Source organism: Mustela nivalis (assembly GCF_964662115.1).
Source record: "Mustela nivalis genome assembly, chromosome: 1".
In the NCBI taxonomy this organism is placed as follows: Eukaryota; Metazoa; Chordata; class Mammalia; order Carnivora; family Mustelidae; genus Mustela; species Mustela nivalis.
Window position 1 is genome coordinate 49,201,047 of NC_139020.1, and position 23,935 is coordinate 49,224,981.

The following is a 23,935-nucleotide window of genomic DNA, read 5'->3' on the forward strand; positions in this document are numbered from 1 at the left end:
GGGTTTCAGAGAGGAGGGGAGCCCAGTGATGGGTATTAAGGAGGGAACGTATTGCATGGAGCACTGGGTGTTACACGCAAATAATGAATCATGGAACACTGCATCAAAAACTAATGGTGTACTGGGCACCTGGATGGCTCAGTGGGTTAAGCCACTGCCTTCGGCTCGGGTCATGATCTCAGGGTCCTGGGATCGAGTCCCGCATTGGGCTGTCTGCTCAGCAGGGAGCTTGCTTCCCTCTCTCTCTCTCTGCCTGCCTCTCTGTTTACTTGTGATCTCTGTCTGTCAAACAAACAAATAAAATCTTTAAAAAAAATCCAAAAAACTAATGGTGTACTGTATGGTGACTAACATAACATAATAAAAAAATATGCAGAGATGGTCAGTAAAAGAGAATTTCAAAGAAGAATATTTAACAAGAAGAGGTGTTTAAAGTGAAGTGTCTCTAGGGTGTCTTCCTTCTATATTCAAGAATTAGCTAAAGAAAGTGATTGTAAATGGGATCAATAGGAGCCACTAGAGATGGATGAACACCAGGATAAGAGGAATGTTGAGGAAGTCAGAGGAGGGATGTTTGATTAGGAAGGCATGGTTAAGGAAGATAAGACAAGTGAGCCAGAACTGGAGGTGGGCATAGATTAAGCAATTATTATCTCACTGATTTCCTTGGTCTGGGCCAAGGCATGCAATGGAGCAGTGGTGGAAAAAGCCAGACTGCTGTTGATTGAGAAATTAAAGGGTGTATTTATATATTTATGATACATGAAGGGAAAAATCAGATTTCAAAATCATATCTCTTATTTGATCTATTTTATTAAAAAATACAAGGAAGTTAAAGAAAGAGTCACACTGGTGATGGTCTTTAAAGCATAATTTCTTTGGTAATACCAGTTGCTGACCATGGGGAATGAAGTCCAAGCTCCCCTGGCCATGCTATTATTTTCATCACTGTGTTACTTCCGACATCTTCTGACTTTCAGATCTTCAGCCTGATTTCCAATCTGCTCCCAATTCCAAGGCTGAATTCTTCTTCCTGTGCCTGATTTTCAGTGCTCTCTAAAGACTGAGCAATCACATAGCTCTGGTTCTTCCTGATGTTTTGTAACATAATCCACCTCAGCCTGACCCTGGGGCACAAATCCTGGCAGAAGCGTGTGCTTATGGAAGGGGCTGGAGCAAGTGTACCGTGCTTAGGATTTGTGATAAGAGATATAGATATTTCTAAGAGAGTTTTGCTAATTAGAAAACTGAAGCTGTATCAAAACTGGAGTCTTCTAGGGTTGCCATAGGAAACATGTTCCCACAGAACCACTTCCCACTTTCTCATGCTGAGTCATGTCCTGGTTTCATTTTCTCAAGCCTGATAACAACTATTGTCAATGACACAAAAACATTTTATCATTGATTGGAGAATTTTATACACTTGAAAACTAGTTTTATTTTTAAACTCAGTTATAAGAAGAGAAGCAATCCATGGGTTTTTGGGAATACGTGTGTCCACTCACCTCTGTCCTTTACATAACCACCACTAGTCTCTGTGATTTGGGAAAATTCTAAACGTTTCTTTGCCTTAGTTTCATCATCTCTGAAAGGGAATTATGACACCAACCCTATGCATTTTTGGGGAGAAATTCATGTGGGAATGGTGCATAGGACTAGCACAGTTTATTGTTTTTTTTGTAAGCTCTCCCCAACTCTATTATTTTATCCCTAGAAACACCTCATCTTTTTCCTGACTGAGAAGTACCATCCATGAGAAGGGAAACTGATAAGAAAATATAACCAATTAATTGAATTGTCATCTCTATCTCAAAATGTTCCTTCATTCCCAAACTTTCTCCTTTCCTCTATAATTCTGAGCTCAGCATGACTTCTTCTCTGGGTATATCATTTTTGAAATATGAACTAGTATTATTGTTTTCCCCTTCAGTACTTCTTTCCCCCTGTTGGCCTCTTCCTTGACTCCATAATAGCCCACATTCACTGTCTCAGAGAGAGAGAGAAAGCTTTGAGATTGTACCCTGGGAATTGGGACAAGACAGATACTTCAATAGAGGTAGTTTGAAGAGTGAGTAGAACTTCTCACTCTTTGCCTCCCCTCATTGCTAAGGATTCCTTGGGCTATCAGAATAAAAGTTGATGGGGAGAAATGCTGGGGTGGTGCAGTTGATTAGGCCTCTGACTCTTGGTTTTGGCTTGGGTTTTGATTTCAGGGTTGAGGTAGAGCCTGGTGTTCAGTTCAGAGTCTGCTTGAGATTATCTCTTCCTCTCCCTCTGCTCCTACTCCCCATGCTCACACACAGTTTTTCTCTAAAATAAATAAATCTTTAAGAAATTGAAAGAAATGCATGGGGAAAGACAGGAAAGATTGGGGGTTCCTGAGAAAGATTCTGTGTCCAGCTATGGGCCAAGACTGGGGTTTTGGAAACAGCCAGAGTGTGTAGGATCTGAGAGCAGAAAGGTCTATACCTCACCTTTCTTTAGAGCTCTGGGTAGGTGGTGAGATTGCAGAGAAAATGGCTCCACAGTATTACTCTACTTATTCTACTTAGATGGGACATGGGAAGGCTCACAGAGTTTCTCACATAATATGTGGCAAAGGGAGTCATAGATGATGCCTTTTACAGAACAGAACTTCTCAAAAGCTCCCTTGTCAGCTGGATGCCAAAGTTTAGCCAATAAGAGGCATTGGTGGGACATTAAAGTGTGGTAGGAAAGGAGAAGCCAGAGCAGTCTCATTTTCCTCTCTCTTCCAGCAGAACCTATAGCTTCTCTTTTAAATGTGTCTGGTTCTAACTTCTTTTGGATGACCTCCCTCTGGGTACCACTTGTCCATTTGTTCCAGTTTCTGACAGGTGGTCCAGTTCCTCAGCTCCAGTACTATCACCTGACTCTCCAGCCAAATGTGTGAGAGAGGCCTACTCCTGTTGATTTCTGAGTTTCTTCATTGTACCCTGGGCTTTTTACCTTTTCCAGTTCTTCTGTAACCAGTTCTTCAAATAAAAGAAGATACCTGGTGTCGACTTTGTTCCTTGACTGGATGCTGAATAATACAGTCTTGTTCACCTTCCCACTGTTACCAAAACCAAGATCTCCTCTGAGATTCCTACCTCTCCTGTAGTTGTTTACATTTAGGATTGTTGTTTTCCTCTCATTGGTCCCAGAAGATGTTAGATATCCCTCTTGCTTCCTTTAAAAAATTTTTTTTTAAATTTTCTTTCCTTCTTTGTTTTTTTTAAAATTATATTTATTAACATATAATTTATTATTTGCCTCAGGGGTACAGGTCTGTGAATTATCAGGCTTACACACTTCACAGCACTCACCATAGCACATACCATCCCCATTCTACATAACCCAATCACACTCTCCACACCCCTTTCCCCCAGCAACCCTCAGTCTCTTTTGTAAGGTTAAGAGTCTCTTATGGTTTGTCTCCCTCCTGATCCCATTTTGTTTCACAGTCTCTTTTGTAAGGTTAAGAGTCTCTTATGGTTTGTCTCCCTCCTGATCCCATTTTGTTTCATTTTTTCCTTTCCTACCTCACAAAGCCCCCACTCTGCCTCTCAAATTCCTCATATCAGGGAGATCATATGATAATTGTCTTTCTTTGATAGACTTATTTCACTCAGCATAATAACCTCTGGTTACACCCATATCATTGCAAATAGCAAGATTTCATTTCTTTTGATGGCTGCATAGTATTCAATTGTATATATATATATATATATATATATATATCTCATATCTTCTTTATCCATTCATCTGTTGATGGACATCTAGGTTCTTTCTATAGTTTGGCTATCGTGGACATTGCCACTATAAACATTCGGGTGCACGTGTCCCTTTGGATCACTACATTTGTATCTTTAGGGAAAACACCCAGTAGTATGATTGCTGGGTCATAGGGTAGCTCTATTTTCAACTTTTTGAGGAACCTCCATACTATTTTCCAGAGTGGCTGCACCAGCTTGCATTTCCATCAACAGTGTAGGAGGGTTCCTCTTTCTCAGCATACTTCCCAACATCTGTCATGCCTGATGTTAATTTTAGCCATTCTGACTGGTGTGAGGTGATATCTCACTGTGGTTTTGATTTGTATTTCCCTGATGTCGAGTGATATGGAGCCCTTCTTCATGTGTCTGTTGGCCATCTGGATGTCTTCTTGGTAGAAGTGTTTGTTCAAGTGTCTGTTCTTCTGCCCATTTCTTGGTTGGATTATTTGTTTTTGGGGTGTTGAATTTGTTAAGTTCTTCATAGATTTCGGATACTAGCCCTTTATCTGATATGTCATTTGCAAATATCTTCTCCAATTCTGTCAGTTGTCTTTTGGTTTTGTTGACTGTTTCCTTTGCTGTGCAAAAGCTTTAGATCTTGATGAAGTCCCAATAGTTCATTTTGCTCTTATTACCTTGCCTTTGGTGATGTTTCTAGGAAGAAGTTGCTGTGGTTGAGGTCGAAAGGTTGCTTCCTGTGTTCTCCTCAAGGATTTTGATGGATTCCTGTCTCACATTGAGGTCTTTCATCCATTTGGAGTCTATTTTTGTGTGTGGTATAAGGAAATGGACGAGTTTCATTTTTCTGCATGTGACTGTCCAATTTTCCCAACACCATTTGTTGAAGAGGCTGTCTTTTTCCATTGGACATTCTTTCCTGCTTTGTCAAATTTTAGAGTTGAGAGTCTATTCCTGGGCTCTCTATTCTGTTCCATTGATTTATATGTCTCTTTTTGTGTTAGTACCATACTGTCTTGATGATGACAGTATGTATTAGAGCTGGAAGTCTGGAATTGTAATGCCACCAACTCTGGCTTTCTTTTTCAACATTCCACTGGCTATTTGGGTTCTTTTCTGGTTCCATATAAATTTCAGGATTGTCTGTACCATTTCTTTGAAAAAAAATTGATGGCATTTTAATAGGGATTGCATTAATGTATAGATTGCTTTAGGTAGTATAGACATTTTCACAATATTTGTTCTTCCAATCTATGAACGTGGAACATTTTGCATTTCTTTGTGTCTTCCTCAATTTCTTTCATAAGTACTTTATAGTTTTCTGAGTACAAACTCTTTGCCTCTTTGGTTAGGTTTATTCCTAAGTATCTTGTGGTTTTGGATGCAATTGTAAATGGGATTGAGTCCTTAATTTCTCTTTCTTCTGTCTTGCTGTTGGTGTATAGAAATGCAACTGATTCCTGTGCATTGATTTTATATACTGACACTTTACTGAATTTCTGTATGAGTTCTAGCTGTTTTGGAGTTGAGTCTTTTGGGTTTTCCACCTGAAGTATCATACCATCTGCAAAGAGTGAGAGTTTGACTTCTTTGCTGATTCAGATGCATTTTATTTCTTTTTGTTGTCTTATTGCTGAGGGTAGGACTTCCAGTACTATGTTGAACAGCAGTGGTGTAGTGGACATTTCTGCCATGTTCCTGACCTTAGGGGAAAAGCTCTCAGCTTTCCCCCATTGAGACTGATATTTGCTGTGGGTTTTTCATAGATGGCTTTGATGATGTTGAGGTATGTACCCTCTATCCCTACACTTTGAAGAGTTTTGATTGAGAAAGGATGCTGTACTTTGTTAAATGCTTTTCCAGCATCTACTGAGAGTATCATATGGTTCTTGTTCTTTCTTTTATTAATGTATTCTATCACATTGATTGATTTGTGGATGTTGAACCAACCTTGCAGCCCAGGGATAAATCCCACTTGGTATATTGTGGTGAATAGTTCTTTTAATGTACTGATGGATCCTATTGGCTAGTATTTTGGTGAGAATTTTTGCATCTGTGTTCATCAAGGATATCGGTCTGTAGTTCTCCTTTTTCATGCGGTTTTTGTCTGGCTTTGGGATCAAGGTAATGCTGGCCTCATAAAATGAGTTCGTCAGTTTTCTTTCCATTTCTATTTTTTGGAACAGTTTCAGGAGAATAGGTATTAATTCTTCTTTAAATGTTTGTGGAATTCCCCTCGGAAGCCGTCTGGCCCTGGGTTCTTGTTTGTTGGGATATTTTTGATGACTCCTTCAATATCCTTACTGATTATGGGTCTGTTCAGGTTTTCTACTTCTTCCTGGTTCAGTTTTGGTGGTTTATATGTCTCTAGGAATTCATCCATTTCTTCCAGATTGTCCAATTTGCTGGTGTATAGTTGCTCATACTATGTTCTTATAATTGTTTGTATTTCTTTGGTGTTGGTTGTAATCTCTCCTCTATCATTCATGATTTTATTTATTTGGGTCCTTTCTCTTTTCTTGTCTGGCCAGGGGTTTATCAATCTTAATTTTTTCAAAGATCCAGCTCCTAGTTTTGTTGATTTGTTCTACTGTGCTTTTGGTTTCTATTTCATTGATTTCTGCTCTGATCTTTTAAAATTTCTCTTCTCCTGCTGACTTTAGGCTTTCTTTGTTGTTTTTTCTCCAGCTCCTTTAGGTGTAGGGTTAGGTTGTATGCTTGAGACCTTTCCTGTTTCTTGAGAAGTCTTGGATCACTAGGTACTTTCCTCTCAGTACTGCCTTTGCTGTGTCCCACAGACTTTCAAAACAGTGTGTTTTCATTATCATTTGTTTTCATGAATTTTTCAATTCTTCTTTAATTTTCTGGTTGATCCATTCATTCTTTAGTAGGATGCTCTTTAGCTTCCGTGTATTTGAATTCTTCCAACTTTCCTCTTGTGATTGAGTTTTGGCTTCAGAGCATTCTGGTCTGAAAATATGCAGGGAATGACCCCAGTCTTTTGGTAACAGTTGAGAACTAATTTGTTACCCAGGATGTGATCTATTCTGGGAAATGTTCCATGTGCACTAGAGAAGAATGTGTATTCTGTTGCTTTGGGGTGGAATGTTCTAAATATATCTGTGATGTCCATCTGGTCCTGTGTGTCATTTAAGGCCTTTATTTCCTTGGTGATATTTTGCCTGGATGATCTGTCCATTTCAGTGAGAAGGGTATTAAAGTCCCCTACTGTTGTCATATTATTGTCAATGTGTTTCTTTGATTTTGTTATTAATTGGTTTATATAGTTTGTTGCTCCCATGTTAGGGGCATAGATATTTAAAATTGTTAGATCTTCTTGTTGGGCAGAGCCTTTAAATATTATATAGTGTCCTTCCTTATCTCTTATTAGGGTCTTTGGCTTAAAATCTAATTTATCTGGTATAAGGATTGCCACCCCAGCTTTCTTTTAATGTCCATTAGCATGGTAGATTGTTTTATACCTCCTCACTTTAAATCTGGAGGTGTTTTGGGTCTAAAATGAATTTCTCGTAGATGGCATATTGGTGGGTTTTGGGGTTTTTTTGTCCCTTCTGATACCTGTGTCTTTTGATTGGGGCATTTAGCACATTTACATTCAGGGTAACTATTGGAAGATATGAATTTAGTGCCATTGTATTGCCTGTAAGGTGACTGTACTGTATATTGTTTCTGTTCCTTTCTGGTCTACTACTTTTAGGCTCTCTCTTTGCTTAGAGGACCCCTTTCGATATTTCCTGTAGGGCTAGTTTGGTGTTGCAAATTCTTTTAATGTTTGCTTTTCCTTCAATCTTTTTATCTCTCTTTCTATTTTCAATGGTAGCCTAGCTGGATATAGTATTCTTGGCTGCATATTTTTCTCATTTAGTGCTCTGAATACATCATGTCAGTTCTTTCTGGCCTGCCAGGTCTCTGAGGATAAGTCTGCTGCCAATCTAATATTACTGCCATTGCATGTTATAGACTTCTTGTCCTGAGCTGCTTTCAGGATTTTTCTCTTTGTCACTAAGACTTGTAAGTTTAATTAGTAGATGATGGGGTATGTACCTATTGTTATTGATTTTGAGGGGGGTTCTCTGTGCCTCCTGGATTTTGATTTTTGTTCCCTTGTCCATATTAGGGAAATTCTCTACTATAATTCACTCCAATATGCCTTCTTCTCCTCTCTCACTTTCTTCATTTTCTGGAATCCTAAGTATTCTATTATTGTTTCATCTTATGGTATCACTTATCTCTTGAATTCTCCCTTCATGGTCCAGTAGTTGTTTGGCTCTCTTTTGCTCCAGCTTTTTTATTCTCCATCATTTGGTATTTTATATCACCAATTCTCTCTTCTGCCTTATTTATCCTAGCAGTAAGAGCCTCCATTTTTTTATTGCACCTCATTAATAACTTTTTTTTTTCAACTCAGTTAGAATTTAGATCTTTTATTTCTCCAGAAAGGAATTTTATTTCTCGAGAATGGGTTTCTCTAATATCTTCCATGCCCTCTTCAAGCCCAGCTAGTACCTTGAGAATTGTCATTCTGAACTCTAGTTCTGACATATCACTAATGTCTGTATTGATTAGGTCCCTTGCTGTCAATACTGCCTCTTCTTTTTTTTTTTTCCATGATGAGTTTTTCCACCTTGTCATTTTATCCAGATAAGAATATATGAATGAGAGAATAAAATACTAAAAGGGTGGCAAAGACCCCAGAAAAATGTATTTTAACCAAATCAGAAGAGGTCCAAAACTGGGGGGAAAAGAAAGGGGGAAAAATAAAAATAAAATAAAAAATTATATATATGTGTGTATATTTACATTTATATTTATATTTATATTTATATTTATATATTTATATTATCTGATTGGTGAATAGAACAGAGCCACCCAGTTGATTATGGGTATATTTTGGTCTCTTAAGAGAAATTACCTTTTAAAATTTTAAAGAAAGAAAAACTTATATATATACAAAGAAAGGGTAAACAGATTTAGGGATGGAATATGACTATAAAGATAAAAACTAAAAAAAAATTCTATAAAAGGAATTGATAAGTTGGTTGGAAAAATAAAAATGAAGAGGAAGGAATGTGCTCAGGCTATAGACTAGAACAAAGCCATGTGCTAGATTAGGGTATATTTTTCTCTATTAGAAGAAATTTTATCCCAAAATTTTTTAGAAAAAAAAAACCTATATGTATACAAAAAATAAGGTTAAATACAATGAAGGGATAAAATATGCCTATAACACTGAAGTTTTAAAAAGATTTTTTTTTAGAAAGGTGTTGTTAAGATAAACCAGTTAAAAAATGCTAAAAGAGGAAAGGGGAAAAGTTAAAAATATAGCATAAGAAAAAATATAAAATTAAAAAAAAATTAACTTTGCAAGACTAAAAACATCTTTGGGAAAAAGCCATGAATTCTTTGTGTTGTTTTCCCCTACCTCTGGAGTTTGGCTCTTCTCCTTGATCGGAGAGCTTGGTCTTGGCTGGATGTTCTTGCTGATCTTCTGCAGGAGGGCCCTGTTGCAGTGATTCTCAAATGGTCTTGTCCAAGGTGGAATTGCACTGCCCTTGCCAGGGACCCCTCTAAGTAATCTGCTCAGGTTCACTGTTGAAGCTTTTGTCTTTTGTTCCCTGAACACTTTCCGTAGAGCTTTGTAGGATGGGAAAGAAAGTGGCAGCCTCCCAGTCTCTGGCCTGGAGGGACCTGAGAGCTCAGGGCCCCACTCCTCACTGTGCCCTCAGAGAAAAGCAGTCAATTCCTCCCATCTCCCTGGTCTCTGGCCATGCTCTATGCTCATCCAGCCTGTGACCAAGCATTTCTGTCTCTGGCACAAGGCCCTGTCTGGAGTCCTCAAACCCAGCAGATTCCTGCTGTACTGCTCCTCCCAGAGCAGGAAGGTAAGTCTCCCCAGATTTGCCACTTGTGGGGTCCCTGCTTGAAAAACAGTGGTTCGACTGTGCCTTGGATCATGGTTTAAGGTAACTCTGATGTGAAATCTCACTCTTTGGCTCCATCTCTGCAGCCAGCTTCCCTGCTCCAATACCTGGCAGCTCTGCCACACTCAGACACCCCCGATCTTTCTGTGACCCTGTGGGACCTGAGACCACACTGTCCTTGGAGGGCTCCACCCCTGCTTAGCCTCTGGAGTGATATCCCTCAGTGGAGCAAACTTCTAAAAGTTCTGCTTTTGTGCTCCACTGTTCCACCTCTTGCCGGGAGCCGGCCCCTCCCCCTGCTGTCTATCTTCCCATTGTTTTGGATTCACTTCTCCACACATCCTACCTTTCAGAAAGTGGTTAATTTTCTGTCCCAGAATTGCTGCTCTTCTTCTCTTCTATCTTCTATTGAGTTTGTAGGTTTTTGGAATGGTTTGATACATATCTAGCTGAATTCCTGGGATCTGATGTTGTTTCAGTCTGCTATTCCTCCACCATCTTGCCTCTCTCCCCTCCCCCTTGCTTCTTATTGTCATTGTCAGACCATTTGTTTTTCATTCTCTCTAAGCTTTTAAACCTTGATTCTCATGTATTATCCTACCATCCTTCATCTCCTGATCCTAAAGTCCTTCATTTCTGGATTATTTTAGCTACTGGCTTTTTCCTATTCTCTTCAATACTAGTCCTACCTTGGTGATTTCAACACATGTGTAAATAATCCCTCCAAGATTTTGCCTTTTCCACTTTTGGGACTCTTCTTCACTGATTGACATTGTCTTCTACTTTACCCTAACTATTCATTTCCTAGGTAATATCCTAGACCTTATTATTTCTGATAACTACAACTACTTTATAATCTTAATTTTATATATCCCACCTTCTGATCACCCCCTCTAGTGTCTTATATTTCTAGTTCACTAACTCTTTGGTACTCAAACTCCATCTATCCATTAATCCCAGCATGGATTTCAGTGTGATTCTTCGGCCTTTTCACTCTTTATTGCTCCCCATGCCTTTTTTTTCCTTTTTATGTAAATTAAATTCTATGTTAATTAATTACTCACTCTTGTGTATACATCCCCAAATACCTGGAACCTCTCTCTTGCTTCATTATATTCATTTGTCAAAACTTCAACTCTGATTAAATCTGATTTTCTGTCTGCTCTGCACCTGAATCTAAGCAGGTGCATATACCTGAGCAAAATACAACCACTTGAGTCAGGACCATGACTATCAAGAGGCCCTTAATGCTGACTGAGAAACCAAATGTCTTTTCTTGGCCATTCATTGCCTTCTATTCCAGATGATCATTTTATACCTCTGCTCTCCTCAAACCTTGTGGCAGCCATGGTCCCTTTGATCTGTCAAGAGCACCTGTAGGGCACAGGTGATGGACCTTTTATTTGCTACACATTTGAGTTCATTGTGACATTTGTACCAATGTCAGGCTGTCCCCAGGATGGCTTCTAGCCAGTGGCTGAGTACAGTGGTATACTGGGATTAGACACTCCTGTCTGACTTGGGACTTTTCTTTGGGGAATCTTTATTAGGGATATGCCATTGGCACAGTTAAGACTTTTTTCAGAATTGTACTGCAGTTTGAGGGTCTTCTTACTCAATCCTTTTTTTCTCTCTTCTTTCATTGATAGAATATCTGCATTGCAGTTTGAAGTCTTCTTCCATTATTATTTACAAGTGTTTCTCTAATAACTCCCTTGCACATTTACTTCCATCTTGTGTCTATTTCTTGGAGGATCAGAATTAGCCTTGAACATGTGATAGCCAATCTATTAGTAAATCCCTGTGCATGTATACCCCTTCAAACACCACCTTTACTGCTGTCATCAATTCATTTTTCATTATCCCTCCCCTGAATTTTTGTGATATCCTTTAGTTGGTCTCTTTCTTTCAGCTCTTGATTGCCTACAGTCTTTTCTCAATATAGCATACAAAGAGATTCTTTAAAAAGCAAGTGAGCAGTGGCATATAAGAAATAAGTTTCTAGTTTTAACCTAGCTCCTTAATGGGAGAACCCACTTGCATTATGCAACTCATTATCTAAAATGTGACCATTTAAACTGAAAGAACTATGGCCAGAAGTGGCCCTGTGTCTGTATTATTTAACATTTCAGTCAGTCACCTAAATGACATTACAAGGAACATATACATGAGCCTGCACAGGAAGCTTGTCTGGAAGGAGAGCAGTGACTAACATCTGAGAAAATAATCAGCTTGCTGTGACTGTGTCTGATTGGATCTTTTATTAAAGGCAACACAACAAACTTGGCAAGGATAGTACAACAATGATAGGATGGGAAAGTAGTGAACTAGTCGAGATCAAGACTTCACTCTGTCCTCTATTAAGTAAAGACATATTTATTAGATAAATTAATCTTCATAATAACTCTATGACATAGGTAATAGTATCCTTCCTACATTATAGATGAGGAACTGGACTTGGTCAAGAGGTCAAGACTTAACTCTACCATCTTCTAGGTAAATACATATTTGTAAGAAAAATTAATCTCCACAATAACTTTATGAAATAGGTAATAGCATCCTTCCCACTTCATAGATGAGGAGCTGAAGTTGGAGAGTTCAGCGCTTTGACAAAGTTATAAGGTTATAAGTGACTGAGCCAGAACTGGAATCCAGGTCTGGTGTGCAGCTGAGTCTTCACTGCTGCTATTTACTGTTTCCTTTGTATACACAAGCTGCCCATGCAGCTTGACACTGAGGTTGGTGTCAGGTCCCGGAGAGCCAAAGACTTAAATTGTTAATTCCAAAATAGGTGACATGAAGAAAATTTTATTTGGAGAACAAAGACTATTATGTCCATTGAGTGTCTATTTTGTGCTTCTGGGTGCTAGGAATGGAGAAGTTCACAAAACACGGTCCCTGCATCAAAACACATAAACATGTGACTACTACTTCTACCACTAGGGAAATGATAGTTTTCCCTCTTGAGTCAACGTTTGCTATGAACACCTGGTCAACTGTCTTAAAATTACTAACCTACAATAGGCCCCTCTTTGCCTAAGCCAATAAAGTGAATTTTTTCCTACCATAAGTGAGGTTTTCATGCATCAAAAGACTGTATAAGAATGTGAATAGGGACGCCTGGGTGGCACAGTGGGTTAGAGCCTCTGCCTTCGGCTCAGGTCATGATCCCAGGGTCCTGGGATCGAGTCCTGCATCGGGCTCTCTGCTCAGCAGGGAGCCTGCTTCTCCATCTCTCTCTGCCTGCGTCTGCCTACTTGTGATCTCTGTCTGTCAAATAAATAAATAAAAATCTTAAAAAAAAAGAATGTGAATATTTATTTCCTTTAAAGGTTAATTTCCAAGTTTTCTGAGTGAACTCTATGGCTAATAAAAGTAAAAACAATAAAAAAAAGACAACTCTGCTTTAGCTAAATAAACATATATATATATATATATATATATATTTGTTAGATAAATAAATGTACATACGTTTACTATATATATGTGTATATTTAAATCTTGAACATATCACTTACATTTCCAGTTTTTCAATTATAAAGTAGGGATAAAAATGTCCTACCACTCCTATTTGCTAAAGTTTTGTCAAACTCAAACTGTGTTTGCTTTTTTTTTTTTCCTTAAGATTTATTTATTTATTTGAGAGAGAGAGAGCATAAGTGCGGGAAAGGGAAGAGGGAGAGAATCTTTCAAGCAGAGTCCTCACTGAGTACAGAGCCTGATGTGGGTCTCAATCCCATAGCCCATAAGATCATGACCTGAGCTAAAACCAAGATCTGGAAGCTCAACTGACTGAGCCACTCAGGTGTCCTTGCTTGTTTGGGTTTTAAAACAAAAACATGAAAAACATGCTTTCCAGAGACTATAACTTCAACTCTTCGTTGTAGATTTTGTTCAGGAGAAATAAAAATAATGTCTGTGTAGGGGAACCATAAGATTACGGTTTATTACCTCTGTTGGACATTAGCCAGTTTTGTATCTGATCCAGCAATCTAACAAATTGCAATAAGTCTAATTTTTAAAAAAGTCAGTCATGTCACTTTACTCAGCTTTACAATGTCTTAAAGATTCCCTACAACTTTGGCCTGCTTTGCTTTATTGCATAACTGATAGACTCTGCTTCAGCCACCCTGGACTCTTAGCTGATTTCTACCCAAGCCAAGCACATTTCTACTTTAGGGCCCTTGTGCTGGCTATTGCCTCTGCCTGGAATCCCCTTCTAGATGAATCCCTTAATTTCTTAAAGTTTTTGTTTAAATCTATCTTTGTTACGAGGCCCATTGTCCAATACTATTTAAAATTGCAGTGCCCTCAACATTTTGATCACTTCCTTACACTATTCTTTTTCTTTTTTTCCCTCCTGGAAATTTTCATCTCTTAACATTTTACAAAATTTATTTTTCCGTTTATTATATGTCTAAATTGTACAAAAATTTCATGAGAGTGGGCTCTTGTGTTCAGTAAAAAGACATGTTCCATCATTTTTAAATGATGATGCCTAGAAGGAAAACATGAATGTTGGCACACAGCACTGGAATCAAGTCTAATAACTGAGAAAAAAGGAAGATCCTAAGACATCTTGTGTTTAAATGAATGTCCCCCGGGATGGGGAATTTTCACTTCTCAAATATGGGAGTGCTGTCAGTAGGAAAGTTATAAGCATCTTATAACTTGGCATCTCTGACCTTCGTCAAGGCCTGGAGTCGTTCCACATGTCTGCGGACCTCAGGTTAATGCATTCCAGCAGTGGACTTAACCTAAAACTTGCGCCTGCACCATGCCTGGTAAGAGTAAAAGCTCCCATCTTCTAATGGTGGGGTGTGTGAACTCTTATTTTAACTTAATACCTTTGTGACTATTCTAAGCAAGAGCCATGATGAAAAAGAAAACTGGTTTAATTTATGTACAAAATCAAGGGTGCTAGTTCTCAGAGGAGATTCATGTCCTGTCAGGGCTTAAGAGTACGTTTCACAGTTACTTTCTTCCCAGAGGTTCTGGGATCGGCTTCCCTGGGCCATTGAAGGATGCATGCAGGCCATCTACAGGGCCCCCAGTTTCTAGGCAGCCCTCTTCACAACATTTCCAGATTCTTGGATTTCAAAAAGCCAATAATTTTCAGGATGAAGTCAGTGCTGGGAAATTCATGGCTGATTTTCAGCACACAAATTTATTTCTATCTTGCTAAAAGCATTTTTTAGGAAAAATCTAGCACTTCAGAATTGATGACAGGAGTTATTCTGGCCACGTGGAGTATCCTCAGACCCTAATTCTGAGCCAGAAAGGCACACTGCTTTTCTGAGACTGCCCAGGATCTCTTTGTAGATTCTTGTTCGACTCCTTGCAATCTTTATCTCCAAATCCCCACCTTCTGCCAATTTCTCAGCTAATTGGCAAAGGTTATGTTTGACATTTTCTGCTCCACACTCATGCCATGTCTTTATTATCTGTTTGTTGTCTTTCTTCTTCACTTTTTTTTAAAGAAAAAAGAGTCATGGAGATATTTCTCAACTATAATCTGATTTGCAACGTTTTACTTTCTTTCATAAGATCCTAGAGGGGCTCATAATCCAATTTTGACATCTACAAACCTTTTCTCGTTGTTGGTATTCTTTTTAATTTGCTCCACTTCCCCTCATTCAATTTCTTCTTCCCTGTTCCTATCTCCCTGGCACTTCCTTGGTGAGACATCTTTTCCTCACTTTCTCATCTTCTTTCTTGATTTGGGCTTCCTTTTCTCCTTAGCACCCCAGACTCCTAGAGGGTTGGAAGAGGCAGGTCTTTAGAGAACATCTGCTTCAGAAATCTCATTTTTTAAAATAATTTTTTATTTTTTTAAATAAACATATTTTTTATCCCCAGGGATACAGGTCTGTGAATTGCCAGGTTTACACACTTCACAGCACTCACCATAGCACATACCCTCCCCAATGTCCATAATCCCACCCCCCTTCTCCCCACCCCCCTTCCCCCCAGCAACCCTCAGTTTGTTTTGTGAGATTAAGAGTCACTTATGGTTTTTTTCCCTCCCAATCCCATCTTGTTTCATTTATTCTTCTCCTACCCCCTTAACCCCCCATGTTGCATCTCCACTTCCTTATATCAGGGAGATCATATGATAGTTGTGTTTCTCCAGTTGACTTACTTCACTAAGCATGATACCCTCTAATTCTATCCACATCGTCGCAAATGGCAAGATTTCATTTCTTTTGATGGCTGCATAGTATTCCATTGTATATATATACCACATCTTCTTTATTCATTCATCTGTTGATAGACATCCAGGTTCTTTCCATAGTTTGGCTATTGTCGACATTGCTGCTATAAACATTCAGGTGTATGTGCCCCTTCAGATCACTACGTTTGTATCTTTAGGGTAAATACCCAGTAGTGCTATTGCTGGGTCATAGGGTAGTTCTATTTTCAACATTTTGAGGAACCTCCATGTTGTATCACCTCACACCAGTCAGAATGGCTAAAATTAACAAGTCAGGAAATGACAGATGCTGGCAAGGATGTGGAGAAAGGGGAACCCTCCTACATTGTTGGTGGGAATGCAAGCTGGTGCAACCACTCTAGAAATCTCATTTTTAAGGTGAAGATGCTTAAGCCCAGAAAGGCAGCATAATTTACCCAAAAGTTCATAGCAAGACAGAGGCAGGAATGAGTCACATCCTTGGATTCCAGGGGCTATGCTCCTCAGTGCTGGGCTATTCCTTCTTTTGTTTCCCTCACAGAGCCTACTGATTGCCAGCTCAGGGCCACACTTAACCTATGGACAAGTTTTGTTGAACTGCATATAGGTTAAAAATTTTTAATATTTAAAAAATGGAGGATTTCAGATAAGATCTGGAGGTAGACAGCAGAGAGATTAAGAAAGAGCCCGACTCACTGAAAGAGATTATGCTGAGTGAAATAAGTCAAGAAGAGTCAATTATCATATGGTTTCACTTATTTGTGGAGCATAACAAATAACATGGAGGACATAGGGAGATGGAGAGGAGAAGGGAGTTGAGGGAAATTGGAAGGGGAGATGAACCATGAGAGACTCTGAAAAACAATCTGAGGGTTTTTAAGGAGTGGGGGTGGGAGGTTGGGGGAATCAGGTGGTGGGTATTAGAGAGGGCACGTATTGCATGGAGCACTGGGTGTAGTGTATAAACAATGAATTCTATTATGCTGAAAAGAAATTAAAAAAACAAAACAAAACAAAACAAAAAAACAAGAAAGAAAGCGCCTGACTCTTAGCGGTGAGAATCCCAGTTCAAATTGCAGTTAGACTTCTTACTACCTACTGTGGCAAAGTTAAAGGTCAAATTACCCTTTATTTTCTTTATCTATAAAACAGGGTTAACGTAGTCCTTACCTTATTGTTAGACGAATAAATGGTGATTTATGTAAAGGACTTAAAATAGTGCCTTGTACTTAGCAAGTGCTATATGTGTCTCTTATGTACCTTTTATCGTCATGGTCATGCTGTGGTGTTTTCTATTCTCAACCAGGAGGTTATGCACCTCTGTGGACCTTCCTGGCTATACCCTCTGGCGTCTGAGGTCTCCAAGAATACCCTTCAGGAACAGTGAAATTTTGAAAACTTACTCTTACCAGGAAGGAAAACTGTCTGAATTTTAAAAAGTATGAAATAGTATTAAGAAAGCGGAAATGTACTTGTGCCACTTCAGATATGCAGAATAACGCCATGGTTGAGGAGGGATGCTGAGCTAGGCTGTAGGTATGAGAGCAGTGTGTTTCAAATTCCAGGTGTAGACTCTAATAGAAAGGGAAACCAATTCAGGAAGGTGTGTCTAGAATTTTAAAAAAGTGAAAAATAGGTATGTTCGGTTATGTTCTACGTAAGGGAAAAATTTTGTGAAATCCTTTTCATTTGCATATTCATGTGTGTATTGGGATAGGATGTAAAATGCATTTCTTACTGTGAGTCCTCATCAAAAGTTAGCTACTATGCTAAGGAATCTTGTATTTTAATAATTAGATGGGAATAATTCTTTTTTTTGATAGGAATAATTCTGAGTAGGCATGTTAATTGATTTAATAGAATATGTCCTCTAAATTCTTTTTTTCCTCTAAATTGTTTTTTAAAAGAAGGCTCTTCTTTTTGTTATTTATTTGCTTAACAAGTCATTTTATCAAAGGTTCAGGAAAATTCCAATACCAAAGACTTGCATAAAAGACTTGCTCTCTAGCAGATTTGCTGAGTTGATCTAATCATAACATATTCTCAACAGTAATCATATCTTTGTATAGTAAATGCTTTTTCTGGGTGTTGCCCACATATGTAAGGAAAGTTTTATGTCTTATATTGTTAGTATAGTGGAGAAGATTTACCTGCTACAGTTATTTATTCTACCATTAAGTGCAATTTCCTCATCCCATTTCAATCATCACTCGCGAAGGCCCTCCTTCTGCCTACCTGGCAACATATACTGTAAACATACACTGTGCTGAACTTCCGTGATGTCCCGCATTCTTCTCAGGCCTTAAAGGCTGTCATTTAAATATACTATAGCTTGATTTCACTTTTTTTTTTTTTAAGATTTTATTTATTCATTTGACAGAGAGAGATCACAAGTAGGCAGAAAGGCAGGCAGAGACAGGGGAGGGGGAAGCAGGCTCCCTGCTGAGAAGAGAGCCCCATGTGGGCCTCCATCCCAGGACCCTAAGATCATGACCTGAGCTGAAGGCAGAAGCTTTAATCCACTGGGCCACCCAGGCGCCCCTTGATTTCACTTTTATAAATGGAGGTAAGGTAAGGACACTCTGACGAAGTCTTCCAAGTGGACCATGAGGCTACTTTAAACTTCTACCTCCAAACTGAGTCCTGGAGGCACTCCCTCAGATAAAACAAATTAGCTAACTCTTCCCAAAATGTATACTTATTTCAGATGCCTGTGCTGCTGTTTTGATATACATATCATAAAACACATAAAAATAAAAACAGAAAAGGATGAGATGAAATAAATCATACCTAAAATAACTTTTAAATGATAGAGGTAATTATCTTGCCAATAATAGTATTTTTGTCTTAAATATTTTTACTCTTTTTGAAACAATGTGAGATTGAGAATCTAAATCTTAGTTCCAAGACTTCATTTCAAAGATTTTATTTTAGTGTCACAATGTTGTAGATGAAAACGATGCCTCCCCTTGATGTATGATACAAATGAGGAAGTATGTCATTAGTTGTTACAGTTTTATGTGATGCTCATTTTAAAATCTCTTAAATCATCAGTTATGCTAAAGTTTTGTTGAAATTCATTTTGTAATATCCATCTTCTCGTGACAATCAGTCTTTTAAAATTCATTATAATAGATTCAATACCTACTGAAAAACTTCATTTGGAGGATTTTTATCTGGGATAAATAATTCTGTTCCCATGTTTTAGAATGTGTAGATAGGAAAGCTGTTGTAGGTGATACACAGTCTTTATAGCAACACAGACCATAATGATGAATATATTTCTTAATATTCAGTTTCTTTTGAAAATAAGTCATTTCTTCACTTAGAACTGAAGTAACACATTTTTAAATTTATCAACAATGCTTATTTTAAAAACAGATCTCTTTAATGCCCATTCTGATGCTTTAGGTATGTTATTTTATTTTATTTTATTTTATTTTACTTTATATTTTCAGAGTTTCAAGATTCATTGTTTATGCACCACCTCCAGTGCTCCATGTAATATGTGCCCTGCTTAATACCCACCACCAGACTCACACAATGCCCCCTCCGCTCCCCTCCAAAACCCTCAGTTTGTTTCTCAGAGTCCACAGTCTCTCATGGTTTGTCTTCCCCTCTGATTTCTCCCAATTCACTTCTCCTCTCCATCACCCCATGTCCTCTGTGTTATTCCTTATGCTCCACAAGTAAGTGAAACCATATGATAACTGACTCTCTCTGCTTGACTTATTTCACTCAGCATAATCTCCTCCAGTCCTGTCCCTGTTGATACAAAAGTTGGGTATTCATCCTTCTGATGGAGGCATAAGATATGATTCATAGGTATGTTGATTAATAATGTTAAGTAGGTGAATGTCACAGATTTCATGAAGTGGAAGAATGATAATTCTCCCACCAGGGAAATCTTGACAACTATGTTGTTTCTAACAGCAGTAGGAAATCAACAATGGTTGTTAACTTTTTAAAATGCAAACACTGCCTTTATTCACTGTATTGCTGTGTGGAAACTCACCATTGTCCGCTTTCCCACAGAACATTCTATAAGAAGCAGTCATGGTTTCTAGGTGAGGGCAAGTGGATAGTGTTTTCTGGAGTCATGAAACAGCACTTTTAATTTGAAGAGAAAGATTTTGTTTACTTATTTATTAAAAAAAATTATCTACCAGGGTGATTTCTACTGATAGTCACATGCCATTAAAGAAAAATTCAGCAAATTTGGATTGCTTTTCTTTTTGTAAAAGAAACATGGGTATCTCATCAGTAAATCTGGTATCTTTTCAGGGCTTTGCTATGGATAACCAGGAGAATTTTCTGAAGCATAAAAGTTTTTCATGGTTACTCCTCATCTCACTACAAAGTATTGTGGAGATCTTGTTTTTGTAAAGACAGTCACATCAATGATGTTTTGTAGCACTTTGTATACTTCTGTTTCATCTTCTTTGCTGTAATTGCTTGTTTTTGAATGATAGAGCACATAAATTTCATGTAATTTGTTCTATCCATAACTTAATCTGGCATTATTATTTTTATTACATTCAAAGCTTCTACTCCATCAATTAAGTATTTTCATATATATGATAGAGAAGAGAAGTAATCTACTAAGTAAAATAAGGCTTTGAATACACTTTTCCTTTGTTGTTTGCAAGAAAATTAGTGCTTCATATATGTCATTATTGGAAAAAAATCTAGGAAGTAAGCATTGACCTCTGAAAAACAGATACACTTTTACCCAATTGTATAGCCAACTTCCCACACTGGGTGGTACTTAGTTATTCAAATCTGCAATGTTCTTCCATCTTCCAAAAGCATTTTCTCACAAGAGAATATATTTTCATTTGTAACCGTATTACTTACCAGGTATTTTTTTCAGCTGTTTTTACTCTATGAAGGACAATGTTTCCCAATGTATATGGTTTTACTTTAGTCTTTAAGTAAGATATTTTCCTTTTTTTTTCTTTTCTTTTCCTTTCTCTCTCTTTCTCTTTCTTTCTTAGAGAAAGAGAGTTCACATGGGTGCATGAGAGGGTAAGAAGGGGGCAGAGGGAGAAGGAGAGAGAGAATCTTAAACAGGCTAAACACCCAGCTTGGAGCTGGACAAGGGGCTTGATCCCATGGCTCTGAGATCATGACCTGAGCCAAAATCAAGAGTTGGATACTCAACCTATTGGGCCACCTGGGTGCCCCTTAAGTAGGAAATTTAATACACATTACATATTTAGTGGATTATTATAAAAGCCTGGGTTAACTCTCACATGGTATTTTGAACTATTACTAAAAAGAATGCTGACATCTGTCTTCATGTTCTGCATGATTAGTGTGTTTTCAAACCACCATTAACAAAGTACAGTTTCTACTTAGGGCAAGGTTAATATTTAAAGAAAGTAGATTTATGATGTATATTTCATAGTCTTGATAATTTTATATTTGGGGCAAATTCTTGTTAGGTTATTTGCCATGGCTTTTATCTCCTAATAAAGCTGACAACTCACTTGAAATAAAAGTATAATGTCTAACATTGTCTTATTTCCTTACATTATTTGAAGCAACACATTTAAAACGTTTTCCTTAACTTTATAATGGAATTTTGCAAACATATAGAAAAATAGAGGGGAAAAATATAATCAAACTGACATACCTATTACCCAGTTTCAGTAATTATTACTGTATGGTGTATCTTGTTTCATCTATATACTCCTACTCACCCTCCCCTCAGACTGTTTTATTTTCTATTTATTTACTAATATTTTACCAGCTCTTTTATGATTTTCTTTTATTTTTTGCTCATTTGTGTTTCTTTTTATTGAATAAATTTAACATGTAACATTGTATAAATTTAAGGAGTCCAATGTGTTACTTTGATATATTTATATGTTGTAATGTGATTAGTGTTGCAGTGATATTTATCCCATTACTCAATTATAGTACATATTGTCTATATTTATTATACTGTACATTACATAGATTATTTACTACTCATGGCAAGTTTGTACGCTTAAAGTGTATTAATCTTACCTTTTTTCATATTTTTTGTTCCAGTAATCACTATTTTACTATCCTTTTTTTTTAAATGGATTTGGCTTTTTTAGATTCCACATGTAAGTGATATCATATACTGCTTCTCTCTTTCTGACTTTTCTTACTTAGCATAATTTGCTCAAGATTCATCCATGTTGTCACAAAAAGTAGGAAATCTGCCTTTCTCATGGCTAAATAATATTCTACTGTGTGTGTGTGTGTGTGTGTGTGTGTGTGTGTATGTTTGGGCACATACTACATCTTCTTTACCCATTCATCCATTGATGGACATTAGTTGTTTGTATATCTTGGCTATTGTAATCTAATGCTGCAATTAACATGGGAGTGCACATAACTTTTCAAAATACTGTTTTCTTTTCCTTGGGGTATATACTCAGAAATGTAATTCCTGGATTGTGAGGTAGATCTATTTATAATATTTTGAGGAAACTTCATACTGTTTTCATAGTGATTAGACCAGTTTACATTTACAGCAACAGTGTATAGGGGTTCCCATATCATCAAAACCTCACCAGCACCTATTATTTCATTCTGATGATAGCTGTTCTGATAGGTGTGAGGTGATCTTACTGTGGTTTTGATTTGCATTTCCCTGATGGGTAGTGATGCTGAACATCTTTTAATGTGCCTGTTGGCCATTTTGATGTCCTTTTACCTCAGAATGTTTTAATGACATATCTTTTTATTCATACTTCAGTAAGTACTTCTAAAAATGACTACAATACTAAAAGCATAAAAATTAACAATATATTTTAAATATTTAGTGTGCAAATTTCTGTGTTTCATAATTTTATTTTTAATTTTGAAGAGTAATGAATTAAAAAGATACGTTTTGAGAGCATACTCTACAATACTTTGGTTGAATGTAGGGAAAAAGAGAAAAGAAGAGTTTAAAGACAAAACTCAATTTTCTGGGTGAGTGGAGGTGTTGTTACAATGAAATAAAGAATGTAGAGGTGGTTAGAGTGAAAAAGGATCAGACATGTGGAAATGCTAAAATGCAAATGACAAGTTGACATTCGGACGAATGAATCTTGAACTCGAAAAGGGGGCATGGCTTAGAGACAAGTTTGGGAATATATGTAGCATATATAATACTTAAAGCTGTGAAAATAAGAGACAAATTAAGGTGGGACTATAAAATAAAAAAATAGGAATGCTCAGAATGAGACTGGCTAATGGTAACTTCCTTAAGGAGAACGAAGAGAAGGGATCAGATATACTAGAAGAATTGAGGGTGTAGTACAGAAGAAACCCAGAATGAGAGGCTTCAAGAAAGCAGGAAGGGGTCAACAGTTTTGGATACCACTGAGTGGTTTTAAGCAACAAGGATAAAAAACAAACAAACAAACAAAAAACCCAAAACAACAACAACAACAAAAACCCAAAACAAAAAACAAACAAAACAAAACAACAACAACAACAAAAGAATAAATGGGATGTGGCCATACTGGGTTCTTTCTCATTCCAAAGTGATAGAAATGAATGATGAACTCCCCGGGTCAAAAGTCCACACTTGCTGGAATATTTGTTCAGAAATGAGGAATGTTATATATATTTTCATACATGGATTGTGACTGTTTAAGAAAATTATTAAACATTATTTTAATTAAAAAAAAAAACAAAAAAACAAAAAACAACAAAAAACCTCAACCACTTTGAGACCCTGCTCCTCCATTTCCATGCTTTCTGCTGCTGAGAGAGTAGTCACCTAACATGAGTCTCAATTTCATCTCCTATGAAATGTCTGTGGTTACAAAAGGTGGCGTTGAATGGTGGGGAAGGAAGGGCTGTGGTTTAGGAAGTGCCATGCATTTCCTCCAGCACTGTAAGATGGTTCAGTGTGGAGGCGAGTGTGCAACAGATGATCGCCTACCAACTCCGATCTGTGAGGGGTGAAGGTATGTATAATAGTTAACCTCATATGACAGAGGAAAGGAATTTCTGACTCTGTAGACTACCAAGCACTAGGTAAATAGAAGGCGTTATTTCTGTTTACTGACTATAAATGTGAAAGAGCATTTTTA

The 23,935-nt window shown here is 37.5% G+C and overlaps 1 protein-coding gene across 10 annotated transcripts in view; it reads left to right on the forward strand.

The window, feature by feature from the left end:
- ZPLD1 (zona pellucida like domain containing 1) overlaps nucleotides 1-23,935 on the forward strand; it is a 392,412-nt gene that overhangs the window by 141,580 nt on the left and 226,897 nt on the right. For 7 of the 10 annotated variants that reach the window (XM_082696338.1, XM_082696331.1, XM_082696339.1 and 4 more), the window contains exon 1: nucleotides 18,150-18,435. The exons of 2 other annotated variants lie outside the window; for them this stretch is intronic. The gene's annotated coding sequence lies outside the window, so the exon portion shown is untranslated. Of the gene's footprint in view, nucleotides 1-18,149; nucleotides 18,441-23,935 lie in introns of those variants that run through there. One more of the 10 variants, XM_082696341.1, reaches the window with a different exon arrangement.